General features: G+C 32.3%; 1 protein-coding gene and 2 long non-coding RNA genes across 4 annotated transcripts in view; 1 reads left to right on the forward strand and 2 right to left on the reverse strand.

Annotated features, from left to right (window-relative positions):
* The window catches only part of LOC143072521 (uncharacterized), a 56,460-nt gene extending 43,010 nt beyond the window's left edge, over positions 1-13,450 (reverse strand). Inside the window, exons 1-5 of one of the 2 annotated variants that reach the window (XM_076247493.1) lie at positions 13,287-13,450; positions 12,117-12,221; positions 8,945-9,042; positions 927-990; positions 342-515 (exon numbers count right to left, since the gene is read on the reverse strand). The gene's annotated coding sequence lies outside the window, so the exon portion shown is untranslated. Of the gene's footprint in view, positions 1-341; positions 516-926; positions 2,622-8,944; positions 9,043-12,116; positions 12,222-13,286 lie in introns of those variants that run through there. The other variant, XM_076247494.1, reaches the window with a different exon arrangement.
* On the forward strand, positions 4,526-6,691 carry LOC143072522 (uncharacterized). Its single transcript, XR_012977219.1, has 3 exons — positions 4,526-5,037; positions 5,323-5,502; positions 6,064-6,691. It is a non-coding gene; the product is annotated as an uncharacterized LOC143072522 (long non-coding RNA).
* Positions 13,451-13,516: 66 nt separating the features above from the next.
* On the reverse strand, positions 13,517-21,494 carry LOC143070666 (uncharacterized). Its single transcript, XR_012976632.1, has 3 exons — positions 19,018-21,494; positions 18,133-18,222; positions 13,517-14,217 (listed from the first exon to the last, which is right to left on the reverse strand). It is a non-coding gene; the product is annotated as an uncharacterized LOC143070666 (long non-coding RNA).
* Between the last annotated feature and the right edge of the window lie 4,317 nt (positions 21,495-25,811).

Here is a 25,811-nt window from a genome sequence, read left to right on the forward strand (position 1 = left end):
TATAAGCATAAATACTACATACTTGCGCGACGCCTTTTAGTTTTACTTAAAAATGCGCAGACTAAGAAATGTTTTTACAAGTGCAAAATGTTCGATGATAGATATCATTTTGTCAGACACTTTTCTTTTTTTGATTTGGTTCTTATAACATGCCAAAAATCTGTATATTTAATAGAGTTTAACATTAAATTAAGCGTTTTACTCTTAACAGACGTATAACCTACCCGATTATTAGACCAACCGCCAATATAGCCGCATACTCAATATAGATTAACCGACCAATCTCTCGGTTAGCCGAGTGTCGGCCGTGAATAACCAACTACATTTTCTATAGTTCTTACCTTATCATTCAGAGCAGAGTTTTCTGATTGAAGTTCAGCATTTTTTGTGGCATTAGTTTCTCCATTAATTCTAATTTCTCAGATTCTCTCCTTTAACACCCTTCCATTTCTATGCTTAAATCTTTATTGCTAATTTTAAGTTTTGCATCCAATGAAGCTATTGTATTTTGTGCTCTGAATAAAAAGAGAAATTTTGTTTAATATTATCTACAAAAGATTTTCTCGTTTCCAAAATAAAGATTATTATTTATTGCCTAAAAAATATTGTCTTGTTTATAAACAAAACCTGGAAAACCTTTAAATTTTCTCAGTATATAAATTAAGTTTTGTGGAAAATTGTATGACTGGCATTGTACCTTAGAGATACCTTTTAAATATTTTTCCTGGTTATTTTTTATGATGTGATAATAAGTGCAGATCTACATTTAAAATGAGTGCATCAAAAGAAGCACCTGGTAGAAACTTAACTGATCTTTTCCCTACTTTTACACAAAATAACCATATTTTGGTGTCATTTTGGTCTCTTTAGGACAGTTGTCTCATTGGCAATCATACCACATCTTCTTTTTTATATATTATATATACCTTTTGAAATCTGATTCATGTGTTCAGTTTTATCTTGAACTGTTTTATTTTCAATTTTCTGTTTCTGTAACATATGTTTATAAATTTATTCAAAGTTTCTTCATCTGTTTTGTGTTCCTCTTTCAAGCAAATGATTTTATTTTGGTATGTATGAAGTTCTGAAAGTGTCTCACGATGTTTCATTCTTAACTGTTCAAGTTCCTTCATGGCTGTCGTATATGGAAGCAAGTCATTTTGAACCCTGTCATTTCGTACACGAATCTGCCATTTTGTACCAAACATTTACCATTCCATACCCACGATAATATCCATTTCATACCCAATGGGCCAAATGCATCTACCATTTCGTACCTCATGGACTTAATACATGTAAGCTATTTTTGTATAGTTTTTCATGATTTTAATGGGTTTTTTTATAAAAATAAAACATGTTAAATAAAATTGTGCATCTAGACGTAACAATTTTATAAAGACCGATGAATAGTTTGATTAAGCAGCATTTGGAAACTTCAATAGTTACAGTTACAATTTGTTTGTTTGCAGGATTCGCCCCAACCTTGTTCTTGAAACAATCTTTACTTGTATTCTTGTAAGTTTTCTGATGTATAAGTGCCATTGAGGATGAGTTCTAGAGGTTCGTTCTACCAGACAAAGCAGACTAGTAGCATTTCGTTAATTTGATTGTTGGGACAGACGAGACCAACCACTTGTATACAGATAAACAGAATTACCATATAAGCTTATGTTGTCAACACTATCAGAGAAGAGTTCCCATAGTCGAATGTGGTACAAGAAGGCTTCCAATAATGTACAAGTGACATGTCTGACTCAAATAGTTAGTAAACGGACTTAACAGTGACCTATAGACATAGACCGCTAATTGTTCTTGATATTTGAAACTGCATGCACATATACGTTTTTGAGAGAGATTATTTATCTTGTGTCTGACGAAAACTAAATGCCTGCATGGTTATATCTTGCCATACGTTCGTGTTGGTTTGGTGAGTGTTCTCTCAAAATAGTAATTCAAAAATTGTTTTAGTGAGATGTAGATTTACACCAATACCGAATTTCGTATATATATTTCACAAGTAAATACCACGGAGAAGCTCTGAAGGTATTTTAACTACTTCCATTTTGTTTGGGTGTTAAACATCGATGTTTGCAGCAATATTTAATGAATAAAATGATGATGGTTGAAACAAATATGAGCGTCATGTGGCAAATATTACATGATCTCGGACCATGAGTTGTCAATCTGTATTCCAATACAACTATATTGAGTTGTTAGTAATTTACAGGGTTCTTATGTCGTTTGACTCTGACACACATCTTTTACTTTAAGATGTATGAAAGGTTCTCTCTCTCTATATATATATGATATGTAACAATAATCAAACTGGTATGAAGATTTTTTTTATACAGTTTACACAATCATTAATAAAGAATCACAGCAACATTACGATATAACAAATGGAAAACTTAATTATTTTTAAGTTATAACCATGCTATGCAGACATCAAGTAAGTGCACGTGAACATCAATTAGGAACACGATGTGTGATTTTGTATAACTAAAAATATCAAAGCGAGCAATAACTTTGTCATGCAAACATTTGTTTCCCAATGTGCCTCTCTTTTTATCTCCCCTCCTTTGCAATAACTATTTCCCTTTTTCGTCGATCATTTATAATAGATAAAACTAGAGGCTCTAAAGAGCCTGTGTCGCTCACCTTGGTCTATGTGCATATTAAACAAAGGACACAGATGGATTCATGACAAAATTGTGTTTTGCTGATAGTGATGTGTTTGTAGATCTTACTTCACTGAACATTCTTGGTACTTAGAATTTTCTCTATCTATAATAAACTTGGACCTTTAGATACAGTGAAAAATATTTTGTAAAAATTTACAAAAATTTACCAAATTAGTGAAAATTGTTAAAAATTGAATAAAATGGGCAACAACTCCTTAAGGGGTCAACTGACGATTTTGGTCATGGTGACTTATTTCTAGATCTTACTTAGCTGAACATTATTGCTGTTTACAGTTTATCTCTATCTATAACAATATTCAAGATAATAACCAAAAACAGCAAAATTTCCTTAAAATTACTAATTCAGGGGCAGCAACCCAACAACAGGTTATCCGATTTATCTGAAAATTTCAGGGCAGATAGATCTTGACCTGTTACACAATTTTACCCCTTGTCAGATTTGCTCTAAATGCTTTGGTTTTTGAGTTATAAGCCCAAAACTGCATTTTACCCCTATGTTCTATTTTTAGCCATGGCAGCCATCTTGGATGGTTGGCCGGGTCACCGGACACATTTTTTAAACAAGATACCCCAATGATGATTTTGGCCAAGTTTGGTGTAATTTGGCCAAGTAGTTTCAGAGGAGAAGATGTAAAAGATTACTAAGATTTACAAAAAATGGTTAAAAATTGACTATTAAGGGCAATAACTCCTAAAGGGGTCAACTGACCATTTCGGTCATGTTGACTTATTTGTGAATCTTTTTTTGCTGAACATTATTGCTGTTAACAGTTTATCTCTATCTATAATAATATTCAAGATAATAACCAAAAACAGCAAAATTTCATTAAAATTACTTATTCTGGGGCAGCAACCCAAAACCGGGTTGTCCAATTCATCTGAAAATTTCAGGGCAGGTAGATCTTGACCTGATAAACAAATTTACCTCATGTCAGATTCACTCTAAATGCTTTGGTTTTTGAGTTATAAGCCAAAAACTGCATTTTACCCAAGGTTCTATTTTTAGCCATGGCGGCCATCTTGATTGGATGGCTGGGTCACTGGACACATTTTTCAAACTACATACCCCAAAGATGGTTGTGGCCAAGTTTGGATTGATTTGGCCAAGTAGTTTCAGAGGAGAAGATTTTTGTAAAAGATTACTAAGATTTACGAAAAATGGTTAAAAATTGACTATAAAGGGCAATAACTCCTAAAGGGGTCAACTGACCATTTCGGTCATGTTGACTTATTTGTAAATATTACTTTGCTGAACATTATTGCTGTTTACAGTTTATCTCTATCTATAATAATATTCAAGATAATAACCAAAAACAGCAAAATTTCCTTAAAATTACTAATTCAGGGGCAGCAACCCAACAACAGGTTATCCAATTTTTCTGAAAATTTCAGGGCAGATAGATCTTGACCTGTTACACAAGTTTACCCCTTGTCAGATTTGCTCTAAATGCTTTGGTTTTTGAGTTATAAGCCCAAAACTGCATTTTACCCCTATGTTCTATTTTTAGCCATGGCGGCCATCTTGGATGGTTGGCCGGGTCACCGGACACAATTTTTAAACTAGATACCCCAATGATGATTTTGGCCAAGTTTGGTGTAATTTGGCCCAGTAGTTTCAGAGGAGAAGATTTTTGTAAAAGTTAACGACGCCAGACGACGACGGACGACAGACGACAGACGACGGACGACAGACGACGGACGACGGACGACGGACGCCAAGTGATGGGAAAAGCTCACTTGGCCCTTTGGGCCAGGTGAGCTAAAAAAATGAAAAAACTATACCAATTCAAGAAATCCACTTCAAGGATTATTTTTTTTTTAAGAATGATAAATAACGACATTTGTATTATTATATGTACATGTAATAGATGAATACATAATAAAGGTGTTAATGGGTGTACATTCATGACGAATAATAATAAAAATTCTTGCCAATTTTTTTTCAAAAATGATGGTAACATTAGTAATTTGAGATCTCTGACAAATCACAGTAAAATTTTAATCAATTTAATGCTAACGGTAACTGAAAATGACCGCTTGTCGCCTGACAGTAAAGGATATTATTACCCTCAATAATGCTACATGTAATTGTTTTGTCTTTCTTTGTACCATGCATGCATGAAAAGGGTTTATTTCCACTTGTTCATAATTTTGTCATTTTTTTCAGCGTCAGCGACAAAATGGTTCAATATATTGGTGGTGCTCTGGACGTTCAAACAAATCTAGATGTCCAGCAACAGTTATCCAGTCCGGTTCAAATTTCAGACCAGGTTCTCATCAACACAACCATGACTCAGCTCCTGGAGCAATTATCAAACTGAAGATAGTTTCACAGGTATTTACCTATTAATTTTTATAACATACCTATGTAAATATCGAGAACATAATTTAAAATAACAGTTTACATTTCCATGTTATCAACATTTAGAATTATTTGAAAGATATACAAAAAAGGCGATGTGGTATGATTTCAAAGTAGACAACTATCAACCAGAGTTCAACTGACATAGATAGAAAGAAACTATTTATATAAATTAATATTTGTTCCAGTAAATTTTACTAAATTGATCTTGTTTCATATGAAATCAAACTTAACATATTTTTCCATTCACTGTCTAAGCAAGAAGCCACAACCAATGCCTTCAAGCCAGCAGCACACATAGTCAATGATGCCATGGTTAGTCATTCCGACCATACAACCCCAGCAGGTAGCAGACCTAATGTACACAACCTTCAGACGTCCACTAACCGTCTACGTGAGAAAAGCAGAACAAAAGATCCAACAGATTTAAACTTTGAGGTATGATTTAAACTAAGTGAATGGTTTCTTCCAGTATTATCAGATTATTTACAATAATTATATGATATGTAATTTATTATCCGAAAATATAAATAAAATTGATATAAGATGTGGTATGAGTGCCAATGAGACATAATTGAAGTGTAAAAACACAGCTCAGCAACATGAAGATTAGTGCGTCCTTCAACAATGTGCAATTATTTATCCGAAAATATAATAAAATTGATATAAGAAGATATGGTATGAGTGCCAATGAGACATAATTGAAGTGTAAAAACACAGCTCAGCAACATGAAGATTAGTGCGTCCTTCAACAATGTGCAATTATTTATCCGAAAATATAATAAAATTGATATAAGAAGATGTGGTATAAGTGCCAATGAGACATAATTGAAGTGTAAAAACAACATTGTGCAAAACCCAACCTCACAGCAAATATAAAACATTTTATAGCATTATACATTGTACTAATTTGTTTATTACAATAAATATACATTGTACTAATTTGTTTATTACAATAAATATACATTGTAATATAATAGTATTTATTCCCTATTTCAGATCAACTATGACTTTCTACCAGAGAACTTTTTCAAGAAAGATGTTGTTGTTGACAGCAATCGACACCTCTTTTTTGCCACTGATAGCCAGTTAGACGCCTTATCCTCAGCCAAAGTGTGGTACATGGATGCAACTTTCAAGATCATCAGTAAACCATTCTACCAGATGTTTTCGATACACCCATTCATTCGTACTGGTGAAGATAACGCACAATTATGTCATAGGAAAGATTTTGAAGTTGAAGCAAAGGAAAAAAAAATATGAAACAAGTATAACATTTTAAAAATAAATTAAATAGTCCTGAGTCTGAATCCGAGACAGGTTTTTTTTTTATCACTTTCCAATTTTCTTGTGTTAAGATGACTAATTGGTAAATTTTAAAAAGCTCAAACAGGTGCAATATTTTAAGCACGTACACACTAAATTAATTACAATGCTTCATAGATAAGACATAGATAAGACATTTACATATGTAGTGCAGAAGATCTCATGTTTTTATCTCATGTTTTATCTCATGTTTTTGTGCTCGTTTGCCATTTTGGCATTATATGATTGTTTTTATTAGTGCTTTCTGTTTATATTGTTTTGTATATGCATACCAACAGTACAATAAAATATTTATAAAGTCTGTTTGTTTTTTTTAATTATTCATGATTGAGTAATTGTTTATTATGCACATGTGGACTATACGTCTTTGAAATAGTCTCACCAAGACACGCAACACATAAAAATGAAATGCCATACATAATAATCTTCCATGAGGTACAAAAAGCATACATAGCAGGCGCGTAGCTACGTTTACGTCAAAACGCCCGGGCGTACACTTGAATTTTGATTTAAAAAAAAAAAATGAATCTAAAGAAAATAAAAAGAACTTGTTAGACACACATCAGTTTTATAATTCTTTCTTCATTTGCTTGTAATTGGGGATCAAATAGATGAAATTTACTTTTCAGCCAAATGGTATCATATATATTATCTATTTGTTCATTTTCTGTCAAGTCTGAATCTATACTGTGAGTTCTATACTCACTTCTCATTTGTTTAAAGAAATTCATTATCTGCTGAGATTCGTTTTGTGGTTTACAGTTTTGTGGCCCCGGACGGTGACATATTATTTATGACTCAAAATCGAGACATGGCGATCCTAGATTTCGTTGGCGGCGTCAATATTTAGGTTCAGTATGTTGTTCAACTGGTTTTTTTTAAATAACAATAACTTTGCCAAACCTTTGTGAAATTTTACGATAGTTGAACAGAAACTGCTTATGGCCAAAAGAGTAAAGTGACTGAGAGCATAGTATTGAAATTATATGGAGTTAATTTTCCAGTGTTTTACAGACAAAAATTAACAGGTACTAATAGATAATAGTCTGCATGGGGCTTACATTTTTTACACAATTTCTTTGTCAACATTTCATCGAATTAAATGAAACTTTAGCAGAATCCAAGCATTTTTTACATTTTTTGTCTGAAGCAAAGTTTTGAAAGTAAAATTTAGAATGCAAATAGGGAATTTGTTAAAGAGACAACAACCCGACCAAAGAGTAGACAACAGCCAAAGGCCACCAATGGCAATGGGTCTTCAATGTAGCGAGAAACTCTCACACCCAGAGGCGTGCTTCAGCTGGCCCCTAAACATGCTAAACAAAAATGTACTAGTTCAGTGATAATGGACGTTCAATGTTTATTCATTTTTCAGTATTATACTGAGAGACTGCATGGCTTTTAAAAAAATAATAAATGCATATTAACCTTCATAGTTTGTCATGAAACTTGGACTGAAACTAATATTCCAGATCAAGAAAAATATTTAAAGAAAATGTTTTTTGTATAAATCCTGTAATGGAATGATAAATGGATACTCTTCGTGCAGAGAAAATCTCAGACGAGGAGTTTTTGTTGGTTCAGTGCCCTACGGCTCTCTTTAAACATATTTCAAAGTTACTGGTTTTGACATTTTCTCTAAATCCAATGACCATTATATTTCAAATTAACAAAATGAATAATTTAACATAACAAATACACCATTTAGATTCTAAAGCATGTTGCAACTGGTGATTTTTTAATGACAGGAATGGTATCCATTCTTGATTAATCGTTATCCTCCGGGGGCTTCGCTCCTTAGCTCTAACCCACTACCAGCAAGTGTTTGACATGGACCCGTTTGGGGTCCTCAGACCCCTCGCCAAGGTTCGGGCGTACATATAAAAATGACCTAGCTACACCACTGCATAGTTATCTTCCATGCGGTACGAAATGGTATTACATATAAATATTCGATGAGGTACGAAATGGCATACATATCAATCTTCCATGAGATTCTTCCATGAGGTACGAATTGTTATTACATGTTAATATTTGAAATGGTCAAGGTATGAAATGGTCAGGGTATGAAATGGTTTTTGCAAAGTACGAAATGTGGGGTACGAAATGACTATAATTCTTGTATATATATATCTGTAAACAAATAAAAATAAATATATTGGTTATTTAGAAGTTTTATTAAATTTCTACAAGCTGCATCAAATTTTAATGAATTGGTACAGCACGGCTGATACCAATAAATAATTTTTTCAACAGTCTAAATGTTTGGTTAATTGGTTATATTCTGAATGGCATATGCAATGGTAACCTTTAAAATTTATGTGCTCTTTTGTGGTTTTTTTATGATTTATAATACATGTCAATTCCAATGCACTGACTCCTGAGCTGATGATAATCTCGGAGACTAGGAGTCCACAAGCAGTGGCAGTATCTCTTCAGGGCTAAAAAATGAAAATCATATTTTATAAATTTGGTGTATTAGAGGGGCTTCTGAGATTCACCTTTGTCAGGAATACTCAATGTAAATTAAGACAGACAATAAACATTTATCTACCTCTTCTTTGTCTTTATTTTCTGTCTTCTGAAGTAAAAGTTCAGTCTGTTTTTCTTCACTTGTTGATTCGGACTGTTGGATTTTATCTCCTCAGATTCCTATAATAAAACACACAGTTATTTTGCAATTACAATAATGAATTTCAGCAACCTTATTTAAACTTTTTCTGAACACTTGAATATGTGAGTATTTACATTATCAAGGGCAAAATACATAACAGCTATTTTTATACACCCACAAAACAATTTTTGGAATCATATAATGGTATGATGTCGTAGTCCTCTGCGTTCTTTGAAGACACATTGGTTTCCGGACAATAACTTTAGTTTACGTGAATGGATATTTGAAATTTTATAACAATGTATAAGAAGCCTCAATACCACGAAAAGAAGGTTGGGATTGATTTTCAGGATGATGGTTCCAACTGTTTATAACTGGAATAAGGGCCCCAAAAGAGGTCCTAAACAAGCATTTTTCTACTTTCAGGGTAATAACTTGTGTATAAGTATTTCAATTGCTCTGAAATTATTCCACAATGTTTAATACCACAAGTAGAAGGTTTGGTTTCAATTTGGGGGTTATGGCGCCAACAGTTTTGGAATTAAGGGACAAAAACACATTTTTGTAGTTTCTGGACAATAGCTTGTATGTAAGAGTACAAAATGTATGGATCTATCTGACACTGTACCACAAGGTTTCATATCACAAAAGGAAGGCTTGGATTGAGTTTGGGGGTTGATACCCCATTCATGCAGGAATTGGATCCAAAAAAAGGGGCCAAAATTGAGCACATATTTAGTTTCCAGATAATAACTTGTGTTTAAGGGTATGGATCTCTCTGAAATTGTACAAGGTTCCATACTACAAGGGAAAGGCAAAGATCAAGTGTGGGGGTAATTGTTCCAATGGGGATTTCAAAAAGTTTTGGGAGGTTCCAATTTTTTTAAGGGGTTCAATTTTTTTTTCAATTTTTTTTTAAAGTTTTAAGAAGAAATCTTTAATTGCACAGTATTGAGCAATAGATTTGTAAGATCTTGATATTTGTTTTGTGTCAGAAACCTATTTTATGACAAAGGAGTAGGGGCTATAATGGCCTATAATGGCCCAAGTTTATAAGATAAAAAAAATTCTTACAGAGCAGTTTTTTCTCCATAAATTATTTGAATATGATTCAATGATTAATAAAAACTGTTTTTATCTAAAAAAAAAAAAAAAAAAAAAAAAAGGTTCAATGACGTCACAATGGTAGTGGCAAATGACGTCATACCTGGGGAAATAAGCAAAAATACAGAAATTTTGATGTTTTTTCTAAATTTTGACGACCTTACTATACTTGCACCTATTAAAAATTTTAACATTTTGACAAGTTCATACATATCAAACTAAAAAGATAAAAAATCTTTTTGGTGCAAAGTTGTGCGATAGTTTATTTTATATTTTTCATAGCCAAGCAGACCAATAAAAAGCTGAAATTTGCCTTCCAAATTGGACCTATTCATCTGACAAAGTTTAGTTTATACATTCTTATGCCTATAGAAACTTTATTTTTTTGTTTATGAATGTAACGTGTATTCCTAATATTATTTCTGTTAGTATATGTCTAGTTACACTTCTTAAAAAAATCCGAAAGCATGAACTACATGTGTAAGGGAGTCAATAACAACATTGAGGATATTTTGTTTTAAATTATGAAATTTTAGATAGACATGCAATATAACAAAATCTGTACATTATTTATGTTTCTGCTAATTATCAATTCAAAATCTGGTGTTTGAATGTGGCAATCTTCTCTCCCTGGTATTCTCTCTCTGGTATTAGGGTCAGATCCATGATTTTATGTTAGGAAAAGGGGGGGGGATGGGGGGGACAAAGTATACAGAATTTAAAAGATTGTTTTGCTTAAATTACATAATAAGTGAGAAACATGAAAGGAGTAGGTTCGGTAAGGGCCGATTTTGGCCTCAAATTTCAGGTTCATCTAACGAAAGATTTTGAACATTTTTAAACACTTAAGTGTCTATTTCAATTGATTCAATTAGTTTATGTGAAAGATTTTAACTGATTTAGGCATTAAAAACGCTCCCTTTCAAGCATTAATATGAAAAATCTATCAAATATGCCAAAAATCGTCACTTTTCATATGGTTTTTGTCAAAATTATAAAGTAGCCGAATCCGTGTTCATCCTCAACCTTTATATATGTTATGTAATATCATCAAATACAACTTACATTTCAATATAATGAATGAACACAAATGCGGCCACTTTCATTAAAGACGGAAACTGTCTAAAATTTAACTAAAACGCTAAAATTGTGAAGATTTCAGTAATTTAGCATGACTTAATGATGGTAGTACCCGATATATGTGCATTGTATTGTCAAAAACAGCCTATATTTATGTAGCATAAGCATTCTACTTTCCAGTAAATAGCTAAAAGATTACATTTTCACAATTTTGTAAAACTGCTATATTTTGGGGATAAAAAGGGGTCTTACTGAACCTACTCCTTTATTCTAAAAATGAAAATACCTATATTCCAATTGGATGTGTCTTTGTTGGTAATGAACATAGAGAACAAGTTTTATCAAATTTGGTGGTAAGAGAACGGAAATGGCAAAAGGTAGACAAGATAAAAAACCATAAAAAATTTGGCCCAACTGTTCAGGGTTCAACCTCTGCAGTTGTATCAGGCTGCGCTCAGCAAACATTTCATAATATGCAAGTATGTGTAGAAATTTTAAGATACAAACAATAAATCAAGGTAGTTTTATTTGTATGAAAATCATACCATTACAGGAAAAATTACTTTCCCATTGATTCAAGGTATTCCTGATATTCTGTGATTGCAATTTTGGTAGAATGGACATCAACGATAAATTAGCCATTACATGAAATGCTGTATACAAATTATGCTATCAAAATTTTAAGTGTGTGTATTTGTATTTGCTATACCTATAGCAAGTAGGGGGTGTAGGATGTTCTCGCTGTGTTGAAGACTCATTGGTGGCAGTGGGCTGTTTTCTGCCTTTTGACGGGGTTGTTGTCTCTTTAACACATTCCTCATTTCCATTACTATTCTGTCACAGTTTTCTCAATAATAAAGACATCCTAAAAATTTCTTGTTTACATTGTTCTTTCAGGCCAATATCAGAATAGGTATTAAAACCATACCTGGTAAGTTTTGATAATGTCCCGACAATTCCTCCCGATTTGTTCTGTTTCTTCCTTCGCTTCTTTCAATCACAGATTTATTTTCTCTAAATTTGCTTTTGTTTCCTTAAAAAAAAAATCAAATATCAATAACATTTGTTCATTTCACTAACATATATATTTCAATAGGTAATGAATGGGTTATAATATCTATTGTGCAAATATTAACATTTGAGGAGAGACCCACTTACATGTATGTATATCATCTTACAAATATATTGATTAGCCGTATTTCCTACACTCTTTCATGTCATTCTAAAATAAAAATAAACAAAGTTATCTACCTTGAATTAAAAAATTTTTTAACCTCTTTGTTTATACTGATGAACTTCATTGTTTGTCTTATTTTCTTTTTTTTATTAAAATTGAATTTTGATGCTAGTTTTATACTATCCACAACATCAATAGAATTGTGAAATATTATCATTGGAGAAAAAGAATTATATTAACTCTTTAGAAAATTGCTTTAATTCCAAATTACCATTGAACCACTGAAAAGTAGGGTAACTCAATCCACACATGTTTTTATTTGGCTTTATCTGCATTTTGCACGCTGACGTTATAGAGCACAGATTTAAAAAAAAAAAGAAAATAGACATAAACAATGCAGTTCATCTGTATAAGCAAAGAGGTTAAAAAAAAATTCAATTCAAGGTAGATAACTTTGTTTATTTTCATTTTAGAATGACATGAAAGAGTGTAGGAAATACGTTTTTATTGGCGTAGGAAGCCGTATTGCCCGAAGAAAACCACTGACCTTCCATTGAAATGGAGTGCACTTGTAATCACTGGATTCGAAATAACAAGCTCAGTGTTGACTGGCTAGTGATTACAGTAATAACTACTTAGACTAACTCAGCCACCTAGGCGCATGTAGGATTTCTTAAAGAATCATAAAGCTGTAAGGAAAATATAAATATCATTGCAACATTTTCAAATCAAAATTTAATTCATCTTTCAAACTTCTTTTTTTTTGGTCCTTAGCTTACTTAGTGTGTGATTCCATTGTTGAAGGCTGCAGTCACCTATGGACCTTGTTCTGAATATATTTTAGTGTTCTGCGTTAACGGGATTAGTGTCTCATGAATTATAACATTATTGCATGTTTCTTTATCTATACCAAAAACAAACCTTATAATCAAGCTTTAGATACTGTTTACAGTTGGATAATTGTTGGAATATACCATCTTCCCATTCTTTGCCCAATACATTTACAATTTTCTTCAGGTCATCAATATCTTTGGCTCCATCAGCTGCATAGTTATCTAGACCTTTCATACTTTTTCTGATATTAGGTTCAGTGGGCTGTATTCTCATATATGATCTGTCACTTGCCACATTACCAATTCCTGATTCCCTACAAAAAGTCTGGTACTGTTCTACAACACAAGAGCAAACACTATTCAAAATTATTTGAGGTACTTGATAAAGTTCTCCATTTGATAGTTTTAATTTTGTTTCCAGAAATGGTGAATCAGTCATTACGCTTGGAGACAAAACAAAATCAATAAAGCATTTAGTTTGATGTTCAGACAACTCTTTGCGGGTATATGGTGAAATTTATACAGGCTGTCCTTGTCCTTTTTCTGGCTGCTGTATATCTATCTTTTGTTAAATCTGGAATATAAGTACTCATTTCTTTAAAAGTAAAGTTATTTGCAAATACTGACAAAATCTGTCTCTGTGTTCCCCAATCAGATGATAAATCATAAGCTGTAGATTTTCAAGCGTTTTGTCAGATGATGTTAAAGGAGATAAATTCATGACTGAATGTAGAAGATGACTTCCTTGTCCTGGTGCAAGAACATTAACCACCTGTACAAATATCTGTTCGATCTTCATTGTATAGTCATATTGGGTGTGTTTCGGATGATTGATTCCAGTTGATTTTAAGTTGTTTCTTCACAGGGCTAAGACCACAGGATTGCAAAAAACTATCAAGTGCTTTACGCTTCACTGAAATATCATAATGAGGGATATCTGAATTGTCTGTATGTTCACTGGTGTCAGTGTACTGGCTATTCGGTAACCACAAACTACCCTGAGAATCAGCATTTAACATCTGAAAAGATAAGAAATATTACGATAATCTAGATAAAATTGAGATTCAAACCATCTCTTGAGTCTTGAGGCTGCATAGATAAAATTATGAAGCTGAGTCAGTTTATATTTGATATCCAAAAGTAAGAGTCAGGACATAAGTGCCTCAACATGGTCAAATTTATCAGAAAGTAATCTTTATTTGCAATGCATGGACACACCATTCATGCTCGATACAGCTCAGAATTTGAAGTGTGATTAAATATTTGACACAGCATAGGTTTCTGACAGAGAATGAAATTGGTCCAAGAACTTAAAAAATTTAATTTGGACATCTAAAAGTTGAGAATGGAAATGTGGAATGTGTCAAAGAGACTACAACCCTGAAGGTCAGCAAGAAACTCCTGCACCCGGAGGTGTCCTTCAACTGGCCCCTAAACAAATATATATACTAGTTCAGTGATAATGGACGTCATACTTAACTATAAATTTTACACAAGAAACTTAAATTAAAAATCATACAAGATTAACAAAGTCCAGGGGCTCCTAATAATGTGACGGGTTAAACATTTTTTGGAGATCTCAACCCTCCCCTATACCTCTAGTCAATGTAGAAAAGTAACGCATAACAATTTACCTATTTAGGTCCAATATCCAAAATCTTAATTTGTGGTTAGATACAGCATATAAAAGAACCTTAAGAATTCAATTTTTGATGAAATCAAACAAAGTTTAATTTTGGACCCTTTTGACCTCAATATGGACCAATTTGCTGATATGGCCAAAAAATCAAATATCTAAATACACGGTTAAATTCAGCATATCAAAAACCCCAATATATTCAATTTTTGTTGAAATCAACAAAGTTTAATTTTGGACCCCGATTTGGATCAACTTCAAAACTGGGCCCATAATCAAAAGAAATCTAACACCAGGTTTAGATTTAGCATATAAAAGAACCCAAAGATTTCAATTTTTCGTTAAAATCAAATTCAGTTTATTTAAGACCCTTTGGACCTTAATGTAGACCAATTTGAAATTGGGATAAAAAAAAAAATAATCTAAATACACAGTTAGATTAGGCATACATATATCAAAGAACGATCCATACACTTACACACAAGTTTATAATTGTCTGGAAAATCGTATTAAAGAACCTTAGTGAGCACGCTCACATACCCCATGTCCCCACATTGTCATTGGAGAAATGAAATAAGTGTAAGAAAAAAAACAAGAATGTGTCCCTAGTACACAGATGCCCCATCCACACTATCATTTTATAATAAGAATAAGAATTTTATTAGTATAAAATCCAAATAATAGGATTGTTACTAAAATATACAACAAAAACAAACAAACAGACAGTGGCATATCAAATACAAAACGATAGTCATTAAACACTACAAACATGTAGCATTGAAAGAAAAACAAAAACATAGATTATTAGTATTAATTATAATACTATTTTTGACAGCATGCCTCCTCTTTAAAATTATCAATTAAAATATTATGCTTATGTTACAAAAAATATGTTATAATATATATAACATTATAAGTTGAGCCATCAATTACACAGTTCATATATTGACATTATAATTGTTTCTTTCATTATACATTTCACTTATGTAGTTAACAATGATAAGTAAAATATCTCATTCTTCGCAGGAAAATATAAAATCAAATTTGTTTTCTTCACTCATTGAATTAAAACAGGGGACAATACTAGATATTTCATCAAACATTTTGATCCTAGTTTTATTAATTTCTGAACATGTTATGAGAAAATGAAATTCATCTTCCACCTCTTTATGGCATAAAGGACATATTCTATTTTCTAAAGCTGTTTTGTTGTATCTACCACGTTCAACAGCCAGCATATTATTACTTATTCTTATTTTAGCATAACTTTTTGTAACATTTTTATCTAAATTCAATAAAAGGTACTTTTCTAGTTCATACTTTACTTTAAATTTTCTGTAGGTTCTTAGTTTATTTCCATTTATTGAATTATCATCATTAAAGAGACAATTTCTCCAAAATATAATGTAATTTTCATTGAGCTTCTTCACGATGGCTAAAAGTAATCTGTTTTTAGAGAAGGTACATTGATTTTCCCAAACATGAGTGAATTCAATTTTGAAAGTAGCATGTTTACTTTTGAAGCAAATCCATCATTTAACTGCTTGTTAGCTTTATAAACATTATATAATAATGACTGATTTTCATTTGACTTTAAAATGTTTATGTTCAGTGGACCGTGAGAATGGGGTAAAAACTCTTATTTAGCATTAAAATTAGAAAGATCATATCAGAGGGAAAATGTGTACTAAGTTTCACGTTGATTGGACTTCAACTTCATCAAAAACTACCTCGACTGAACACTTTAACCTAAAGCAGGACAGACGGACGGACGAACGGACGAGACCAGAAAACATAATGCCCATAAATGGGACATAAAAATGAATCTTAATTTCCTGTCAATATGCACATCTACATAATATTTCCTTATTATCTACAAAGTTTCATGAAATTCTATTGTGTAGTTTCAGAGGAGTTGTAGTACATTAATGTAAATAAGTTCAAAGGGACGTAACTCCAAGTAAAAAAATTGAATCCTAATTTCCTGTCGATATGCACAACTACATTGTATGTCCTTATTATCTAGAAAGGTTTTGTGAAATCCTGTTGTGTGGTTTGAGAGGAGTTGTGATGACAAGAAACAGGATGGACGGACGGACAGGGCAAAAACCCTCTGCAACTTCAATGCATGGGGTTTAATAATGCTTCTTTGGGCCCTTTTTTATGCTCTTAATTTGTTAACTATTGGGACCATAATCCTCAACCTTCCTTTTATGGTTTCAAACTTTGCGTTAAAATTACAGGAAACTAAATATCTTCAGACGTCGCTGATGACAACAACATGATACCAATATACCACCTCAAATTTTGTTTACGGTTGTATAAAAAGTAAATACATGTGTAGATTACACAAAGTATCACAAGAATTCAATTGTGGTTAACATCAAACTAAGTTTGAGTTGGAATCCTTTAAACCTTTATGTGGACCAATTTAAAAAAACAGACGAAAAATCTTTAAAATTTAGATTAATTTTTTTCAATTAAGCACATTTAGGTCCCCTAGAAATAATTTTTTGTTGAGGTCAAATAAAGTTTAATTTTGGACCTTTTAGACATAAACATTGACCCTATTTGAAAATTAGGCACAAAAGGTATTGACAAGCTTATACAGAGATATTTCTTGCATTATGAAATTTTGACATGGTTAAATGAATATTTTGAAATTAAAAGTGCAATATTTTGAACATGTTTACAACATAATAATAAATATCAAAGTCAAAATCTTCAGTCATGACGAAAAAATCTGGGAAACTGATCAAACTGATTATGCAAGTGAATTTTTTGAAGTTCAATTATAATTCTGCACAAAATTATCAGATCAGAACAAAAATCAAAATTGATCTGTAACTTGTCATGATAAAACAATATACCAAATACCAAATCAATATCTTCAAGCATGCAGGAAAAAGTGTGGAAAACTGATTTGCCCGACTGTCAGAATGGACATGCAGAGGGTCTGAGGAAACACAGTTATTTCGTGGTGCATTTCCTTAAGACAATAAATGGAAATAAAAAAATCCCACCTGCAGTTTCTCAATAAAATTCTTACAGTGTGTTGTTCTACTTTTGGGATAGATTATATCAAAATTATAGAAAACTTTATCGGCTCTAACTCACAATACGGACACATGTACAATAGGGAACATAATTGTGGACAACAAATATTCAAGGGACAATAACTGTGTACTCAGCCCAGAGTGCAAACCTTAAGTTCACTTCGCCTTCAACATTGTTTGCAAACTAGAGAATTCTTGTATTTTGGCCGTTAAAGTTAGGACAGTTAAGGTTTTCATTTTACCTGTGTGCTACAGCTTGCAGCATCTTCTTCCTGATATTCATCATTTTTGTTCTGTTGGAAATCACAGGAAATATTGTCTGGGCTTGCTCTCTGTATCATAATAAAAGAAATAGATTGTATACATCAAATGAACTTAATAGGGCAATATTATATATATGAATTTACAATATTTCACATACATGTAATATTGACCTCATGTGGCTTATTTTGTAATTTACACAAAGCTTATTTATAGCTAAAACAAATATAAAGGGATGTAAAAATTGGTCAAATACTTGAAATTGGTTAACAGATATATCTTTTGCAAAATCCTGTTTATATTTTCATCAGAAAATATTACTTTCCTAATTATGCTAATGCGTGTTACAATTTATTTTTCAATATTTTAAATCTTGCTATTTTTTTCTGGAGTTCAGAAGAAAAAGGAAGAAGCTTAAGTATTGGAGGCTTTTCTTAAATAGTTTTAAAGGAAGGATCATCTTCATCAACATCTTACATGCATGATGATGCATATTATTGGCAGTTTAGTGAATTTGCATGATAGTCATTTACGAACCAATAATTTGTTGTAATGTTAGAAAAAAATGCAATTTAGATGATGTCAGTACATACATGTAACTGCTCCATTCTACTGTTTTACTTGGAGGAAAAAAAAAGTTGTTTTGATACTTTTTTTATAAATCAATAGCATCTTACAATTACAGTTTCTAAGAAATACCGTAGCTACTTTGTAATACTTATTTTAAAACACAATTTGTACTGACTTTCCCAAAAGTAAATTCTTACATTATATATCATATATATTTTCACCCTAACAAACATCTCACAGTAATATTTCAATCATACATGTATCTGTTATCATGGTTATTGTAATAGAATTCCTACCTCCTCTGAGACAGTAATAATGGTGGTACATGTATCTTCAGAATTTGCATTTACAGGTGCATATAGGCTTTCTGTAGGATTATCTTTGTCCAGGATGGCATGCACAATGTCACTTCTACATTTTCGACAGACTTCTGTGATGACAAACAAAAAATACAATTTTATCACCAGATTATAGACCTTTTTAATACAATGTACATATATATATTAATTGGAGAAAAGAATGAGCTACATGTACTCAAGTATTGATACAATGGTCTTCCTCTAGATTATATAAATATAGGAATGACTGTAACCATACATTAATTCATCCTGCAACAAACCAACTATTCAACTATTGTACAAATTGCAGGTACACAAATAGCCATACTTGACGTGCAATGCAATTTGTGTGAGACTTTACATTTGGACGTCAAATATTTCGAAATTTATCTGATTCAAATTAGTTATTGTGAATCAAATTCAAATTACAGCATTATATTGATTGCAGACCCCAAAAAGATATGCAATGTTAATAATGCTGCTAACTTAAACAACCTACTGCAACTGATTTATCATAAAACTGTTGAGCAGAAATATATATATATATATTTGATCTTATTTCAGTCCTTATACAGTTGTAACACTATCATGACTATCAATCTTATAAAAATAATCACCATCTCTTTTTTTTAAATAGATCTTTTCAATATAAGTTGTATCGCATTATGAACAGGTTACATAAATGTACATATAAAAAAGGAGATGTGGTATGATTGCCAACGAGACAACTCTCTACAAGAGACCAAATGACAGAGAGACTAACAACTAAAGGTCACTGTACAGCCTTCAACTATGAGTAAAGCCAATATCTTACACATAGTCAGATATAAATGTTCGTTTACAGTGGATTATGCAGTATGCCGCTATGGGGGTTTTCTCATTGTAAGAGGCTGTATGGTGGTCTATAATTGCTTACATCCAATTTATTTGAACTTTGGCCAATAGCTGTTACTCACATTCCACGTTGTCAGATATTACATGTACAGCAATCAGTCCAACACAAAACTGAATGTACAACCAAAGGTCACTGTACAGCCTTCAACTATGAGCAAAGCCACATTGTCAGATATTACATGAACAGCAATCAGTCCAATGCAAAACTTAATGTAATTGAAAGACATCTGGAGGTCAGTATACAGTCTCAAATAATAGTCAAAATAGAGTAAATGATTAAAAAGAATTATTAGTAAAGACTGGATGTTGAATGTCAATGTGAGTCTTATAGATATGTATATATATTATTGATTCAGTTTACTTTCTAGCTCATCTACATCCAAGCATCATGCAAGGAATTGTCATTACTTAAAACCATTAAATATTTTATAATTTGAGAAACAATTTTGACATTTAAATGAAACATTTTACTAATGGTACTGGGAATTCGAAGATCAACTACAAAGATACATAAGTAATCCATGCATGCATGTTCTCAGATACCATCTTCCATACAAAAAATCACATCAAAATGCGGAATGAAACATATTGGATTCCTCTCCTCGCTACAAATGTATCCAAAATCAAAGATGTGGAACTAATTTTATCATGATATTATTAAAATCAATACAATTAGGTTCTCCTCAATGACAGTCTTGAACATTAAAACTGAATATTAAATTAAATAACACATGTTTAGTGTTTGGCTCAGGATATCTGTCATTGTGCAACACATTTAATGTAGAAACCTGTGGAAAAAAACTCTCTTTGTCAGAAAAAACTGTCAAACATTCAGTCATACTATCCACACTGATCTGTGTCCACACTTGTTTCATATGAAATAAAATAAAAAAGATAAAATCCTCCCACCTGCCCCATTTTTTTTAAAAATCTGGATGAAAATCTACTAATTAATTTTAGTTGGCCTTATCAGTGAAGATGGTGCTAAGCTTCTTATGAGGTTTGGGACTTAACAATCTCTCCTAGAGAAAGTTTCATGGTCTTTGTACCATAAGGCAAATCCTTTATAATATTAGATGACAGTATGTAATCAATAAAATGTTCCAGTTTTTCATTATCTACCCTGTTCCTAGTTTTTTCTCCTGTACAACTGCCGTACCACATCCAACACTAGATATCAACATCTGTCTAATTTAAATTCTAAATTTTCAAATTTTCAAGATTATCTGATGAAATGAAATTTATTTGGATTCTTTCATCTGAAGATTTGTTTGTTACTTCAAACTTATCTAATTTTTTGCTTTCCCTTTTTGAAGAACAAAAGAAAATCATAGAAAATATCATTGTTGTTTGAAAAAAAATAAAAGAAGAAAAAGATATATAGATATATAGGTAATAAAATCGTCCAGGAGTTGTCTCCCATAGACTTAGAACTATCAAGATTATGTAATTTCTCCAGGTCACAGTGGCACCCATAATAACTATGTTTTGTCAATAACTTGGGTTATATCAGGTTAATTAGTGTGAATGTGTATTCATGTTTTTTTATAGTCTAAATGTACTTCAATCATTCTAATCATTTTCTGTGCTTTATTTTGTAATTCATTTGATTGTATTAAGCTCAAATTTTGGGCACCATGATTTGTTAATAAAATTATCTTATCTTATCTTATCCAACATCATTTGTATGGTGCTTGGCCTTATTGAACTTCCAGGCTGACACCACATCCAACATCATTTGTATGGAGCTTGGCCTTATTGAACTTCCAGGCTGACACCACATCCAACATCATTTGTATGGAGCTTGGCCTTATTGAACTTCCAGGCTGACACCACATCCAACATCATTTGTATGGAGCTTGGCTTTATTAAACTTCCAGGCTGACACCACATCCAACATCATTTGTATGGAGCTTGGCTTTATTGAACTTCCAGGCTGACACCACATCCAACATCATTTGTATGGTGCTTGACCTTATTGAACTTCCAGGCTGACACCACATCCAACATCATTTGTATGGAGCTTGGCCTTATTGAACTTCCAGGCTGACACCACATCCAACATCATTTGTATGGAGCTTGGCTTTATTGAACTTCCAGGCTGACACCACATCCAACATCATTTGTATGGAGCTTGGCTTTATTAAACTTCCAGGCTGACACATTAGGTAATAACTGAAAAAAGTGAAAAAGTAAAATATTTTTATTATTTTGCCAGGAAATTTATGTATTAATATAACTGTAAGTCTTGAAAGTAAATTATTTCCTGTCAATAATATAACATCTGAATAATAAGATCTGATAACTACATTTTTTTATTGGCTAAAATCCCAAAAAACTCAAAAACAAGAATGTGTCCGTAGTACACGGATGCCCCACTCGCACTATCATTTTTTATGTTCAGTGGACCGTGAAATTGGGGTCAAAATTATAATTTGGAATTATAATTAGAAAGATCATATCATAGGGATCATGTGTACTAAGTTTCAAGTTGATGTAACTTTAACTTCATCAAAAACTACGTTGACCAAAAACTTTAACCTGAACTTCGCACTATCATTTTCTATGTTCAGTGGACCATGAAATTGGGGTCAAAACTATAATTTGGCATTAAAATTAGAAAGATCATATCATGGGGAACATGTGTACTAAGTTTCAAGTTGATTGGACTTCAACTTCTTCAAAAACTCCTTGACCGAAAACTTTAACCTGAAGCGAACAGACGGACTCACAGACGGACAAACGAACAGACGGACAAACGGAGGCACAGACCAGAAAACATAATGCCCCTCTACTATTGTAGGTGGGGCATAAAAATAAACGAAAAACAATTATGTAAACCAACGACAACCACTGAATTACAGGCTCCTGACTTGGGACAGGCACATATATAAATAATGTGGCGGGGTTAAACATGTTAGCGGGATCCCAACCCTCCCCTAACCTGGGACAGTGGTATAACAGTACAACATAAGAACGAACTATAAAAATCAGTTGAAAAAGGCTTAACTCATCAGATGAACAAAAATACAAGTGGACCTGGCCCGGTACTTATACATCCCGACACAAAAAGACACAATGAACAGATCTGAAAGTACTCGCAGTTTTCTGACAGCTAGTTCAAAGCCACTAACAACTAATAAAAAAATTATGCATCTAAGACTAAACTATCAATCCGTACACATCCAACATCCAATGGATTTAGTGTAAAGACGTCATAAACAGCCAGAGAAAAACATGACCTTGTGCAATGCCAATTTACAGGTATCGACAGATTGTAGATCCATGAATATGTATATGCATATAACATACTAGTAATATTTAGTTAGCTTTTAATTTACTGATAACAAAATCAATATTTATACCAATAAAAACAATATTCAATGATCATATTAGTGTTGAATAGGTAACCCTTTAGAATAAGTTTATTTAAAGGAGCTACAAGTTTACATGGATCATTTCTAAATTTCCTGGGAAGGTTAACAACATTTCCGTAAAAATGAGGATGTGCTATATATCCTGTTTGAAATAAGTTTTCTACAGGTACAACCAAACTTCAAAACCAAATCTTTATATCTATGGAAAAATTTAGTAAAGGTTTTAAGTAATTTATGGTAACGATATCCCTAGTTTAATAATTTACCGGTAATACATAGGTTGCGTTCGTTAAAATAAAAAACGTCACAACAGACACGGGCATAGCGAACAAGTTGTGAAATATAAACACCGTAAGATGGTGCCAAAGGAACATCACCATCTAAAAATGGAAAATTAACAATAGGGAACGAAAAATCGTCTCTTTTGTCGTAAATTGATAATTCGTAAACCAAATTATCTAAATCCAGGAAAGGGCAGTCATTAGGCCACACCAATTTAATTTCTTGTTCTACGGATTTTTGGACTCCAAAATTTGGGGCGAGCGAGCGATTTGAAAATTTTAATAAAAAAATATTTAATTTGCAAATTTTTGAATTTTTTTTTTTGTAAACATAAAATAGTAGATTTTGACAATATTAAAACTTGATTACACACTTTGACATTTCTCTAATTTCTGAAGTATTTTTTCCCTGTTCACCAAGAAATAATTAAATCTGGTCTATATATGTGTGACTGACAATGAGACAATTCTCCATCCAAGTCATAATCAGTTTGGGGGCAACCCCTTAATGTTATAAATATCCCTCTTACACGTTTTATGAGGGATCAATATAAGTTATAATATATTTGTTTGTACAAAAGGGCTCATATTTTCTCAAAGAACTATATATCTATCTGGTATTAAATGGTCAAAACAATGTTACATGTCCAATAATTTTGTAATATTCCTGGACTTTAACCATGTTAAATTAACACATTTACATTAACAGTTTAATATTATTCAAAATAAGTGGACCCCTCCTTTAGAAAAAGTTGTTTAAAATATGATGTAACTCTCCTCTTTTTGAGTACAAAATTTTAAGTTTTCAAAGGATTTATAGAAGAACTATACAAATCCTTGGCATTTCTATTCTCTTTTCTACATCAGTAAAATGACCCCTTGTCTGACATACTATTGTCTGAGGGAGGGTTATTCTCAACCTGATTATAACAATAACAAACACAGGTCAAAGTACGGCCTTTTACACAGGGCTTTGATACAGACCAAACAACAAGCTATAAAGGATCCCAAAATTATTAGCGTACACAATTCGAACAGGAAAATCAACGATCTAATTTATATATCCAAACGGGAAAATACCAATGAACAACATCAACAAACGATAACTGCTGAACGACATGCTCCTGAATCAATCAGGACAGGTGCATAAACATGCAGGGGCTATTAATAGTTTTGTTTCGCCAGCATACAATATAATTGCAGTTGAAGGCAAATCCTTCAGAAGTTGTTTGTACTTTATTCTAACAACGAACATGTTTTGATAGGGAATATAAGTAAGGGGGAAAGAAACCAATTTTTTGTTCTTCACGGAAATACCCGCTGTTATAACTTTTTATCGGAGCACTCCAGGTTTCATGCTGAAACAAATATTCTCACAGATATTTACACAGTGTGGTGGGGTGCTTTTATGTTTAAAATCGTTATATACAGGTTAGACTGTGATTTAACAAATGTTGATATCTTTTTATAATATTTACACAAAAAAAAAACGGTGCGGGAAATGGACATGATTACAATTCCGGATGCGGGAAGCGGGAATATAAAAAAAATAAAAAATTCTGTTTTGAAAAAAACAGGTGCGGGCGGGTCCGTCGAACAAGGGATCAAATTGGTGTGGCCTTACCGAATAAATTTTATTTATTTAAAGTAAGTTCCTAGGGGTAAATTTCAGCAGTATATTGAGAAAATTCTTGATTATATAACGAAAAAATATCATCAAGATAACGGTAAGTATTGTTGAATTTATCAATTAAATGCAATTTCGACGGGTCTTTACTGAGTTTAGCTTGAACTGTGATTCACAACAGTACAAAAACAAGTCTGCTATGAAAGGGGCACATGGGGATACATACAACCTGTCGATAAACTATGAATATTTTTTGTTGTGAGTCTGCAGCGGTACAAGTTTGCAATGATTGCAGTTGTTCTTCTTGGTTGTTAACGTTGGTTTTAGTTGACTGTTAGTAGTACAAGTTGACTAAGCACAAACATGTTATAGTATGACTGGACTGGTTTCCCTGGAAAGAAAACTGACTTTGTGTTCTATAGTACAAAAGTTATGAGACACAAATCAGACAAATGTTCACTACTACAGGGATCAACAGGGAGGTCTGACTGACCTGCCCATAGTAAATGTAAATAATTCGTTATATTGTCCAATACATGAATATATATGGTTTAGGGGTGGGGATCTCGACGT

Source organism: Mytilus galloprovincialis, chromosome 4, assembly GCF_965363235.1.
Source record: "Mytilus galloprovincialis chromosome 4, xbMytGall1.hap1.1, whole genome shotgun sequence".
NCBI lineage: Eukaryota > Metazoa > Mollusca > Bivalvia > Mytilida > Mytilidae > Mytilus > Mytilus galloprovincialis.